The sequence below is a fragment of the Aythya marila genome (genome assembly GCF_965140915.1).
Source record: "Aythya marila genome assembly, chromosome: 3".
In the NCBI taxonomy this organism is placed as follows: Eukaryota; Metazoa; Chordata; class Aves; order Anseriformes; family Anatidae; genus Aythya; species Aythya marila.
The window spans coordinates 82,838,909-82,852,689 of NC_139044.1; positions in this window are offsets into that span (position 1 = coordinate 82,838,909).

The following is a 13,781-nucleotide window of genomic DNA, read 5'->3' on the forward strand; positions in this document are numbered from 1 at the left end:
TTCTTCTTCTTCTTTTACAAAACAGAATTATTTATTATAAAATGTCTATATATGCTTTTAAAATTAGCAACACAGTCAAAAACATACAAATACATCTGGATCTTATCATCTCGGTATATATATGCTTGCAGTTTATGTGGATTAAATCTACATGCCTGCTACTCCACACTTACACCACCATGGCTTGGAGCAGAACTTGTCTCTAAACTGGACTGGAGCTCTTTAGGATATGGTTGTATTGTAATTATTTCTTCTGGCTTTAGAGTCAACCTTACAATATATTGTTCTTAAAGGCTTCCTCAGAAGTCTAATGATTACTGAGAAATCTCAGCTTTCATTTAAGGGAAAGCCAGGAGGTTTTAGACACCACTGTCCAAAATATGTGAATCCTCAATTATTATTATTATTACTTTTTAAACTTGCAAACAACAACAACAAAACCCACAACCCCTCAACATGGCTATTTTTTAAAATCATGTGATTTAAAATCACGTAACTTGGTGGGTGCAGTGGGTGAGGTTTCAGTTCTTGTTTTGGCACTGGTGTGCTCTGTGTTCCTCTTTGCCCATCATTAACCATGTGTTCAGATATAATAATAAGCCACAAAAGCACCACAGCAGCATTTACAAACACAACATAGCAACCCCTCTCCTTAAAGATGGTGTTCTATCCCAGCACACCTAAAAGACAGGTGTTATTAACAGGAAGCTTATATAATGATATATCACATCTTGCAGTGGAACAAAATGGTGAAAGGTCAGCCCAATGATATATGTAGAGGGTAGGCTTGTAACTAATGGCTTCCTAAAGCAGATGAATGAGAGCCTGGTCTGAGAGCAGGTTTTATCTCAGAAAAACTGTCATTCCCCTTCTTAGTCTTAGATATGACATGCCAGGCTAAAAAAGCAGTAGTGAAAGACTTATTTGTCCACTGCTCCTCAAAGTGCACAAAGTGAACTCTACTGAAGTTTGTGACATACTGATTAACAGCTGCAGTGAGGTCTTGTCATGCTATCATACCTCTTTTTCTGGATTCATGTAGCACATCAGTTTTGAGTGTGTTTGAACTGACAGTGCTCTTGATGGCTAAATTATTTTTTTGAAAGAAAAAGTGTACAGTGTCTTCAGATGTCTTCCTAGAATTTTGTTTTTCTTCTTCACAATGTCATTTTTGGCCAAGGATTAGGATTCTAGGTTCTGCTTATTAATGGTGTTGAGTTGCATTTAGGTTTTGTGGCTTCACATTTGCCTATAATGAGCCAAAACCAAAACCTTTGGCAAAGCGTGGATCTAAATGTGCACATTCCAGTTTTTCTCCACTCTAGTTTGGTTCTTCTAACCTCTGAAGTGTTTGTTTGTTTTAAAAAGGAGAAGCCATATATAAACTTACTGTTTCCAGATACCCCTTAAAGAATTCCAAATGGCACAAATTTATATAATAGCAAATGCCCCATAAATGCAGTTAGAAGGCAGGAATCTCCAGTGTAATGATAGCATAAGTCTGCTGGTTCCAATAGGTCCTATATGGTGGAATGCTGAAGCAGTATAGTAGTGAATAAAAGCCAGTGGTTTTATTCATTTGCAAATATGAAATCCTTAGGAGTTATTGTGCAAGTTCCTACTGTGTTCATGAGGGAAAATATTTTCCATGCAACATTCAATATGACATCCCTGTACCAAAAAAAAGGCTATTTCTTCCAATAGACCCAACCTCTGAAATACCAAATATCTAGACAAATAGCATGGGCTGAATACAATTAATGCCATTTCCTTCTTAGAACTGTTTTTTCTTAGTCACATCTTATTTGCACACAGGAAATAAATTCCAATATTTTACCAGAGAACACTGGTGATGGAGAACACTGCAGTTTTACATGGGTCATTCAAATAAGGTAGCTAGAAAGAAGAAAACCCAAGAAACTGCTGATGTCAGAGAATACACCCTCTATCAACTTTCTCAGATGTGTCTGCTGAAAGAGTTCTTGCCTGTCTGCCATTTGCACCAGTTGTCAGCATTCCTTTCTTCTCCAATTCTCATTTCTCCAATTTCTCTTCCTTCTTTCACCTTTGGGTTCATATCTTTGTGGCTCTAATTCTATTTTGCACTTTCCATTGCAATATATCCTTCTCTCTCTTAAAGCCAAATGCAGATCCCATGCCCCTATTTGCCTGCTCTCTCATGGCAAGACCTCTCTTCTCCTTATCACCAGCCCTGCATTCTCCCCAGCCATCCATGCTTCACCCCTTAATACCTTCATCATATCTTGTCTATTGCACTCTTGCTTTGTTTCTTGAGAGTCAGTTTCATTTCTTTCATGATCTCCATGAAACCTTTGAACTTGTCCTGATACCCTTCAGCTGCTGGCTATGCTAAACACCTGGACTCACCTGACAGTCTTTCTGCTTCTTGTTTCTTCTCTCACACTCCCCAGTCTGTAATAAGCAGCTTCTTCCCTTATATTCTACCCTCTCCAATTTCCCCCCCTCCCTCTCCTATGTGACTCCTTATCTTCCCTTGTTATTCTTGTCACCCATCGCCTACCCAGGTCCTTCCTCTTTGATTTGCTTTTCCTTGGAAACAAGAACTTTTATTATCTTCTTCATGTTAACCTTTGCCTTAGGTAGTCAGTACAAGGATGCTCTCTATGAACAATCACAGGAATTGTTCTTAAGATTCCTATTTTGTTGTTGCTGTTTGTTTGTTTTTTTTAATAAAAGTGGCAATGGCTAAGCTGTTGGTGTGCTGAAACAATTGTCCCCAACATACTAGTCAGTACTTTAGCCAGTATATCCACCCATTTTTTGCCTCAATTTTCAGTTTCATTATAGATTTTTGCCAATTCTCCCTCCCACCTTTATTTTGTTCTGACAATTAATAGCTGACACTGAGGAGGTTCAGGGAAAAAAAAAAAAAAAAAAGGCACCATAACATTTATTTAGCTGTTCCTGCAGTATTTATGCAGGGGAAAAAGAAAAAAATAAAATAAAAGGAAATGAAATAAGTTTTAAAAGGCTCTAGGTGGTAGCCAGCAATCCAGGAGAATTCCTGCAGCACAGCCAGTCTGCTCTTTTTCTGCTAAAGGACTTCCACAGGCAGAGAGTGCAGAGTAGATTAGGCAGATGGTTTTAAGTGAAACAGGTAGGATACTGGGAGGTATTTAATTGTCATAGCATGCAGCTCTCCCTGGTTTAATTTAACAGGAGGACAAGCAACCTGTGGTGTTGATATAACCTTAGCAGCACTCTGAGAATGAAAAGGGACTCATCTTTGATGTAATCTTACCTCAGAATCTTCATTTTCTATTACCAAAATAGCTCTGATGAACATGTGAATGCAACATCAGCTGTACCAGATTTAGATAGATAATGGTTCTGTGAGTGTTACAGAGCCTCAGGCAGACTTCCACAACATTTGGTGACCAGCAGGAGAGACAGAGGAATAGAAAGTGAGTTTCTTCTAAGATATTTACATCTTTTCTCTGTGTTTTGGACTGGAAAAGTATCTAATGCTAACAAATGTCCTTTATACATAGCTCTGATAGCCCAAACTGCAACTGCTTCCTGTGTTTTACTTCTACTGTTCCTTTTTTTAGCCAAATGCAGATATAGAGGTGGAACTGAAAGGACTTCAGTGTCCCCCACCTGTTTTAGGAGGGGCTGGAGGCATACAAGCTCCTGCACCCTTTGAGAGTGTAACGTGCTTAGTGGCTGTTCTCCATGGTTTGTCACAGGCCCACCTCTGGTTCACAAATTCTGCAAACAGACGTCCTTAGCTTTTATCAGTTTGAAAAGAAAATAACTCTTGCTGTAGAGATTATGTTCAGTAAAATATCTCTACATGAAAATTCCTGAGAGGGACGCAAAACAGTAAGTTTAAGATCTAATGTACAAAAGGCTATGGATTACAACAGAAATGGAGCTGGACTTTTAATGTCCACTTCTGAGACATGGTGGAGGCAAGGGGTGTCATCCAGAGGGACCAGGACCTGGACAGGCTTGAGAGGTGGGACCATGCAAACTGCATGAAGTTCAACAAGGCCAAGTGCAAGGTTCTGCTGCATCTGGGCTGGGGCAATCCCAAGCACAAATACAGGCTGGGGAGAGAATGGATCATAGGGCCTGCGAAAAATGACCTGGGGATGTTGGTTGATGAAAAACTCAACATGTGCCAGCAAGGTACACTGGCAGCCCAGAAAGTCAGATGGATCCTGGGCTTCATCAAAGCAGTGTGGCCAGTGGGCCGAGAGAGGTGAATCTCCCCCTTTCTTTCACTCGCATGAGACATAGCCTGGAGTGTTGTGTTCAGCTCTGGTGTCCCCAGCACAAGAAGGACATGGATGTATGAGTCCAGAATGAGTCCAGAGGAAGGCCATGAAGATAGAGAACATCTCCTATGAAGACAGGCTGAGGGAGTTGGGGTGGTTTCAGCCTACAGAAGAGAAGGCTCCAGGAACACCTTATAGCAGCTTCCTTCCTGTGCCTAACAGGGGTCTACTGGAAAGCTGGGGAGGGACTTCTTTTCAGGGAGTAATGGCTTTAAACTAAAAGCAAGTAGATTTAGTTTAGATATTTAGATATTATAGAAGCAGAACTTCTTTGAGAATGGTGATGCCCTGGAACAGGTTGCCCAGAGAATCTGTGGATGCCCCATCCCTGCAGGTGTTCAAGGCCAGGCTGGATGGGGCTTGGAATGGGTTGGAATTAGATGGTCTTTAAGGTCCCTTTCAGCTCAAACCATTTTGTGACTTTTGTGACTTTATGATTCATCCGCTGCTAGGTTGTGATAAGAGGGTCTGTTTTGCATCTTGGGTTGTGGTAAGATGCTACTTTATCTTCTGTGACTATACACTGTAAACTATTCCCCATACTGAGACGGAAGAAATATCAATATGAATTATTATAGTAGGAAAATAAATAAATAAATAAGTAAATAAATAAATAAATAAATAAAAAGTCCCTCTGCTCCATTTTGCAGTTCTGACTGGAAAGTCAGAAAGTACTGCAGTAAGTTACAAAGACTACAGTAAGTTCAGTAATTTGGATATTGTTGATGGGGGATACTGGTAGGTAGAAATGCATTTTTTCTTTTGAGCGTCAGCAAAAGAACAGCTCCCAGCCAAAAACATTTCAAACTTTAAATAAAACAAACAAGCAAAAAAAACTGCTGAGACTGTTCAAGAAGGCTGGGAGCTAAAGCAGATCACACAGACTGATCTTACCCAACTCTCTTTTTATTTATTTATTATTTCCTTGGAGATGTCCAACTAACTAACCAAACTACCTAGCAGTTTTGGAGAAGGCGATACCTCAGCATAGGAAATCTGTATGCTGGCCTCTCCTGTACTTTTTCTGTGATTAAATAAAGGACTAAGCTTCTCAAGCAGCCACCAATGACTTCCTGAAATTGCATTTACTCCATATGTGAGGCAAAATGGAGCTCCATAACTCAGATGCATTTGTGTTCACAAGCAAATCCTGAGCACCACACGACATTCAGTCTAGCTGTTAATCTGTTACAAAGATTCAATGTAATTATTTGATATAAATCTGTCTGAAGTGAATTGTGATTCACCGCCGTCTTATGATCAGTTTGTGGTACAAAACAAATGCATGCATGCATATGTGCTAACAGCATCCTCAAGGCTGCGAACTTAAGTGTTCAAAACCAAAAACCAACAGGAAATTCTGGAATTGTTGTTTTCTGTCTTTTCTTATTTCAGCTTTCCTAGCTGTAAACCTAATGGTGAAGACTTTTAATTAAAACTACAAATTACACTGGCCCTGGCCTCACTTCGGGACTGAAATATGTGATGCTTATTTGATGGGCAGCTTCTGAACACTACATTCAATCCATCTAGTGGCTTTTGTTCTGCACATGCCATATCCTCTTCTGGGGGCAATATTATTTATTAACTTGTGAGCTTTTATCTGCAACGCATCACCAGGAGATCTGAGAGCCTCTACAGGCACTAGTGAGCTTATTCTCATTGCAGAAGAATAAGAGCTAGGTAATTCAGAGGGAAACAACTTGGACTTTCATGTTTCAGTGCCCAGTAACAAATATCTAGGTGACATATTCAAAGCATGTTCCTTAGGAAATCTTTAGGAAAAGTGATTTACTCAGCATCAGTGAGCCTACTGGCAAAAGAATTAGAATTACCAAAGTCATTTTATGTGAAGAAAGTACATATTTACAGTGCTTTCTTCACTCAGAGTTTGTTACTCTTTAGGTGAGAAGTCTAACTGGAGCTAGTAGTATGTTGAAGGACATTTTTGGATTAAAATGTGGCAAGAAAAGAAAGCATAAGTTTTTAGAAGACAAAATAACAAGGAACTGACTTTACATGTAGTACCTTTGCTTTTCATAATTATGCATCCCAAGACCCCACCATTCCCCATATTTATTTCTCCCTATAACTATATATCAATGTCTCAGTATTTTCACTTGAAGTTTCAGTTGCTTCTGAAAACTCAGACTGCCTTGCTCTCTCTGTCAGTTTTGCTGATGCCGGGGAACACAGACATGTGATGTCGTGCCACCCCAGCTATGAATAGTTAGTGCTGTTATAGTTCAAGCCTTCAGCCAGGAATGCCACCTGTGAGGGTAGGGTGACTTGGGACAGAAAGTCCTTGGCAGGAGCTAAACCTTAATGAGCTTAAAATGTATTGAGGAGTTTGGCAAATACAAAGCCAGGCCACGGAATAAGTAGTTGCAGAAATTTTCCAATACGAAATGATTGTAAGACAATTATTTACATTATCTAGATGGTTTTAATTACAGGACAGTTCAGACCAGTTGCTTAAGTTTTCCCAAGGGGTAATTAGTCACCCTTTGAATTTGCATATTTTCCATTGCTGTATTGAGGCAAATCAGCAGTACTTATCAGAAGCTTGACCTGGCAACCTTTGTTTTTAGCAGTTTATAGTTTGAATTTCATCATGACAGTATCTAACATATCAGCAAATGTTCTGCTCTGCAGTGCTACAGCAAGTAAATTTTGGGGAGATCATAAGGTTCCTCATTTTAAATGTAAGAAGTTTTGAGCTCAGACAGTAGAAATGGGCCATTTGTTACAGCCCCTACTCATGACAGCTGCTGTACTTTTCAACATCTTGCAAATATATTAATAGTCTAGACTGTCAGTGTGGTGAAAGTACTTGTTCATTTTATTCATAGTAAAAGTACTATAATCACATATACTTCATATTTCCACATGATATACAGACTGCCACACGATACACAGACTGTTCTTTTAGTTATGCTCAGATTTACTAAAGTGAATATAAGTAGATTAATTCCCAAAACAATTCCTCAAAAGTAAGTGAATTTCACAAATAAATACATTGTGATATATTTCATGTAACTCATTTTCTGGTATTTTATCAGCTTTGTTCTTTTGCTTGGTCATAGGAGGCATGGAAATATGCACAGCTGAGAATATTAGTTATATTTATTTAAAAATCAATGACATTGAATAAGTAGAAAAATAACAAATACAGTCACTATGTCAGAAAGTACATGTTGTCTATTTTTACAGTTTTCTCAGAGAAAAGTTTTTTTTTTTTTTAAATAAATGTTTGTAAATAGAAACATTTTTAAAGAGTTATGTGTCGTTTCACTTACATTTTGGACTGTTTTTAGTTCTAAATTCAATTACCAGAGTAATGATTGCTTCTACTGAGAAAAGGCAATAATGGACATAAATCACAGTAAATTTAAATTGTGGTAGATATTTAAATAAGTAAATTGCCATCTTTCAAAAGGACCTAGATTTGATATTTAACTAAGTGAAGCATTGTACAATGACTACTGACACTCTTCTATCTAGCCTGATTGGAAGGGCTATCCATGAACCTATATCTATTTGTATCATGAAGTGAAATACAAACTAGACAAAGTATAACAGTAGATTTTTTAAGTTACCTTTGTTAACATTAAAGTTGAAATTTCTGAGTACTCAGAATAAGCAAACCCTAAATTCCTAAATAGAAAAAAAGCAGTAAATGAATGATAGACATGCTTTCGGATATCCTAATCTTATAAATCAGGTCAGAATCTGCTCTTACACAATATACGTAGGAATATATGCATAGACACACATATACATTCATGAACATAAAATATCTTCAATAAAAATTGCATTGCAAGTTTCAGCAGATTAATTTCCATTGCTTTAGATGTGAAAACAAGGTAGTAAGTCCTCCTTGTATTGGCACCTGTGCCTTTGGTTTACCATGAAATAAAACTAATAATTTTGGTTGATTATTTTTTTTCCCTGGCCATTTTTAAGTCCCTGTTATTTAGAAGGTAAGATGTCATCATCATAATAGTCTCTTCAGTCTAACAGAAGACTGAAACTCTTAAGTGCTCTAGGCACTCTTGATATTTTCAGTAAAAAGTTGTATTTCACTAGGCACCTTGAAATAAAACAGGCATAAACTTGCTTTATTTTAAAGAGGAGACAATATTTTTGCCACAAGCTGTAAAATATCCCTGTTAAGTAACAAGAATAGAAGGTGTGACATGCCAAGCACTGGAATGTGTAGGTCTCTATTACTGAATTTATTATTTAATGATTGCTATGAGAGTATATTTTCACTGAGTCTTCATGATTCATAAAAGAATACCGACAGCATACAATTGTTCTCCTGTTTTGTATGTAATAAGAATTTAAAGAAATGGACTTTAACAATTAGAGTGTTGGTCTAAACATCCAACCATTGTTGTCAGGCTAATATTATTCACCTATAGGGTTACATTTACATGAATCAGATGAAGTTCTACTACTGAATTGCCTCCCTCCCACCAAAAAACATCCTTTCAAGGGTCATTCATTTCCATTTTAACCCCAGAGATCTGCAAGCTATTTCTTCTTGTGTATTATGGCTTGGACTTAAATTAAACATGGATAATATTTTGGAAAACAAGGAATGGCTATACATATAAGTGAATTTACATGTATGTATGTGTACTAATTCAGAACTTACTAAATTTGGTTGTTTGCTTTGGTAGTCTAGCAGTCTGTGAGTATCCAGATGGTTCTATCCCAAGTGAGAAAAATGGATGAGCCCACCATGGCTTTCTTGCTGTTCTTCATTATTTTTTTGCAGCTATCCTGCTTTACATCAACTGCTGTGAACTTTCTAATGGGTTGCAGGACAAAAGACAAGAGGTGAGACATTCTGCTACATGCTTTGTAAGCACTCTGGGAGGCAATGTGGCAGACAGGCAAGGAGCCAAAGTCTTGGCAGTGCTCAGATGGTCCGAAGTAGCCAAAACTTGGCTCAGCAAGGAATTCCTGCAGGACCTGCAGGATCCTGCAGAACTGGTAGGGAGAAGTAGCTCTTGCTCCAGGCTGAAGAGTCCAGGTTGCTGATTTCTTTCCTCTACTGAATAAGTGCAATGAGACATCTCCCCATTGCTCTGTACAGAAGTGCACAGGCATTGCACTTTACCCAAAAACTTGTCTTCCCCAGAATATTCAATACTGTTTAATATAGACATAATCTCATTTAACAGACACAGCTGAGCTGCAAATTCTTAAGGAAGATGCTTTTATGTTGGTTAAGCCAAATCTACCTACTGTTAGGGTAGGGAAGAATTTTATGGATGAAGTTCTGTTGGCTAATCCATGACAACAAACACTCTGAAGTGCAGTAAAAACTCAAAGCTAAAGAACACGGTATATTTGTAAAAGCAGTTCCACTGAACATAATGTAAAGATTTATCTTTCCTGTTTAAAGTTAAGTTATTAATTAAAAGAGAAATATTTTTGCCCTTTATTTAAACCTCGAACAAAAATAGAATGATAATAAAACTGGGAATAACTGAACAGCTGTAAAAGACTATTTCAGTAAAAATACTAGTGGATCCTGCTTGTCCCCCTTCTCCTGTCCCTTTCACTTGCCTCAGAACTACATCTGGAAAGTGAGAACCAATACATGCTCCTGAAAGAGCTTGTTTTGCTGAAGTTGGCATGAGAGCACTGGGCCAGGCTTCAAACCCAGGCATCAGCTGAGGATTACGTAAAGTTGATTCTCTTCATTGTTTCTGCTGATCTTTAAGCTGTTAGTATAGAGTCAATGTGACTTGATTCCTTTGAATGGAAAACAACACAATGGTTTCATGATGAATATGCTTATGTTGATTAGGAAAACAGTTTTCTGTCATGAAAGCAAATATGTGGCTTCGCTTCCATACAGGTACAGAATGCAATGTGCTGACTTTTTTTTTTTTTTTTTTTTTTTTTCCCCTGGTAAAAATAATACCCTCAACTGTTGCTTGCTGTGGAGAATTTTTTTTTTAATTATTATTATTTTTATATATATATACAGTGAGTGTTCAAGGGCTATTTGAAAACTGTCATCAAAAGCTGCCTGTTTTCCTATGGATTTGTGTCTTGCAGGTGACAGATATTTTAATAGAATTTTTCATTTCTGTCTTCTCACTAATATCCATTAGGAAATTTTACTTTTCTACTAATAACTGAACCAGATTGTCTTGAATTAACAAAATCTGACCATGAAAGCACATAAGTAGGTATGGGATTGTCACTACAGGGGAAACACATTCATCACAGTTTCTGTTCTTTCTGGCATGTTTTCTATCACCTATAAATCACAATAATATATAGAGTGATATTTTCATGCCGTGCTGGAGGAAGTAAGAGCATAATTTGGTACCTTTTACCAAAAACAGATGAGGAAACTGCAACAGTTAATGGTGTGGACATTGCATGGAAAGCTGTACTGTGGCAGGAGCAACACAGATTATGATTGGTGAATGCTTTTACAGCTCTCATCTTCACTGCCTTATTAAATCTGCACTACAGCCTTAGGCTGGTTTTCAGTCATGAATATCATGGTGCTTCTCTTTTTATGGCTGTCTTCAGCCGTGATGAGTATAGATCTTTTTCTTATCTCCAACTGTTTACAAAATTTGCAGAAAGCTACATACTTTTGAGGCCTAACTGCACCACTGCTAAGACAGCTTCAAATCAGGGAGTGATCACAAGAAATGTTGGTGGAGTTTAGGCAAGATGCATACAGTTATACAGAGCAGTTGCGTAAGCCTGTGTTTCTCTGAAAAAACAAGCTAAGACCAAAAAATGCCAGGTGTTTCAGGCAGCTGACAACAGATTTTGTTCCCGTGTTTGTTTGTTTGTTTTGGTTTGCTTTGGTTGGTTTTCTTTGTTTTAATTAATTATATGACTAACTTCATTTTCTGATAAATTGAAACATTGAAATCAGTTGAAAATTAAATATTTCATTTTTCTTTTGAGAGATACTGTGCCCAGTAAAATCAGATCTGTTTCAAAAATTATTGGAAAATGTAACCATGAACACATTTTTATTTATTTATGTATTTATTTTGTAACCCAACCCTTCAACTTCAGATGATTGATTCAAATGCAAACTGCCTGTTTGCTTGAAAATTTTTACTGGTTTAGATCCAAGTTCACAAATAGTTTCCATTGTCCCTGAGTGCACTTTTTGGCAAAGTAATTCCATGTAGCTCTGTTGGCCCCATTCTTTCCAATGTCTTTGCTCTCAAAATCAGTGTAGGTGAGGCTACAGCATAAGTGGTAGCTACAGGTGAACAAGGAACAAAGGTGCACAAAGCTGTAGAGGAGACAGGGGTTATTGAACTGATTTTCTTTTAAATTCACTAAAACTGAAAAACTTTGAAAGAATGCTTCTTACATGCCTTAATGAGTGAGGCAGTGACAGGCCTTTCTTCCCAGATTTTGCCACTTTTATTCTGCCCGGAAGTGACTGGCACTGAGAAACCCCAGTGTGTTTCCTTGCTGACAGAGACTGTAGAGTGCAGCAGGACACAGGGAAGGCTTGGCACTGCAAGTGCTGGGGATGTGCAGGGGAGGAGATGCTGTCTTTTCCCACAGCCTCTCCAGTTCTTCCCAGTGCTTACATGGCCTCAATTGCTTCAGTACATGGTGCTGCTTATGAGGACAAATGGCCACTTCAGAGCTGAAAGCTTCTTCAATTTCTCTTCTTTCAAATTTTTGATTTGAAAGGAGAAAAATACTCATAAGGGAAGCAAGAGGTGCGCAGTATGCCTCACCTTTCAATGCAACAGCATAGGTTTTAGTTCTTTTAGTAACTGTTGTGCAGAAGACCACATTTGCATAGGCAGTTCAAAATCTCTAGCAATCTCCTGAACACAAAAGTCAGCTGAAACATTCAAAACATCTACTTGTGACCATTGTTTGGCAAACTATCCTTCAATTCAATTATAAATTACAAATTACAGTGCAGGACAAGGAAAAAAAAAAAAAAAAAAAAAAAAAAAAAGGAATAACAAACAAACCACAACCTATTTAGAAAGGAGCCAAGTCTGGTTTTTACCTAACAACCATGTCTTGGTTTTGGAAAATACTTGAAAGCAAAGGCTGGACAAATCAAAGACCACAGAACAGCAGGATTAGATTTTCTTCTGCCTGTTTGAGTTAACTATTCAATGTAACTTTCTGAAAAATATTGCTAGAACTGGCCTTTTTTATGAGTGCTGGTCAATGAGTTTGTGCAGTTATGCAATGAATTTTTAATCATTCAAAAAAGGAACACTATTTCCTTGCTTCCAGATGAAATGTGACAGGTTTAGAGAAAGAAATTGCAATACACTCAACTAACAGGAATAGAAATCCACAGGTACAGACTGGTTTGAACAACGTTTTCCACAATATTTGAATTGATAAGCCATGTAAGCTAGAAGAATATCCTAAAGCATAACCAAGCAACAGACTGAGAAAAATAATGGGATTTCCAAAGGAATATAGGAGAAAAATATCCAATAAATACTGATTAAGAGTGTTTGGGAACAAAGAGTAAAAGTTGTGGAAAATTTTCTGTCAGAAAGCTATTCTGTTACAGTGTGGTGATTCAGCAAAATCAAAACATTTCACAGGAATGTAAATAACTATTTGACACTTTTTATAAAAATCCATAAGTATACATGCAAAACACCTGATGAACTTCTGTAGAAAGAAGTCAAAGTGAAACCTTCTGGCATAGCAGTTTTATGAGGTCTTTTTGATATCTTGTGGCCACTATGAAATGTTATTTTGTCCAAGTGGAATCAAAAAGAAATTTGAAATGTTCACATTTTTTCAAAGAATAGGATCCTTCACAAACCTCTCTAACAACAAGATGGATGAGTAGGCTTGTTAGCAGTCTATGCTACCCCAAGAACTCATTAGACACTCTGGAGAAAGTGTTCCCAGAGATGGAGTGGCACTGAAGATAGATTCTCAGAACACACCAGGAGTTGTATCTCCTACTCAACTGCAAAAAGAACACCCAAGATTATAGAGCTATGAAACCAACTAAAACCATGAAACCAAATACCATGATTTTTAGGACAGACAGATCACCACAATGTACAGCCATCAGGTAAGGTAAGCTACATAATGTTGTTACTGTGGTTCCAGGACAATTTAGCAGTGTTATTGAAACTAGCCTGTGCTCAATCGGTGGTGTGACTACCACTAATTTTACACGTCTTCCCTTGTTTGTACTGTTCCAGGTAGTAAGAATGGCTGGATCAAATGACAATAAGACAGTTGTGCCCAAATTTCTATGTAGTATATACAGATGAGAAATCTGATCTCGAAGGCATAGAGAGCTATTTATCACTGATACACGAAAGGCTTTTGGGAAACTGGTATGTGACACTGGATGTAGAGCTATGTAATACACAAATCTTTTTTTTTTTTTTTTCCTCTCTTTTTTTCTTTCCTGTGGTAAATATTCCACCATTTAAT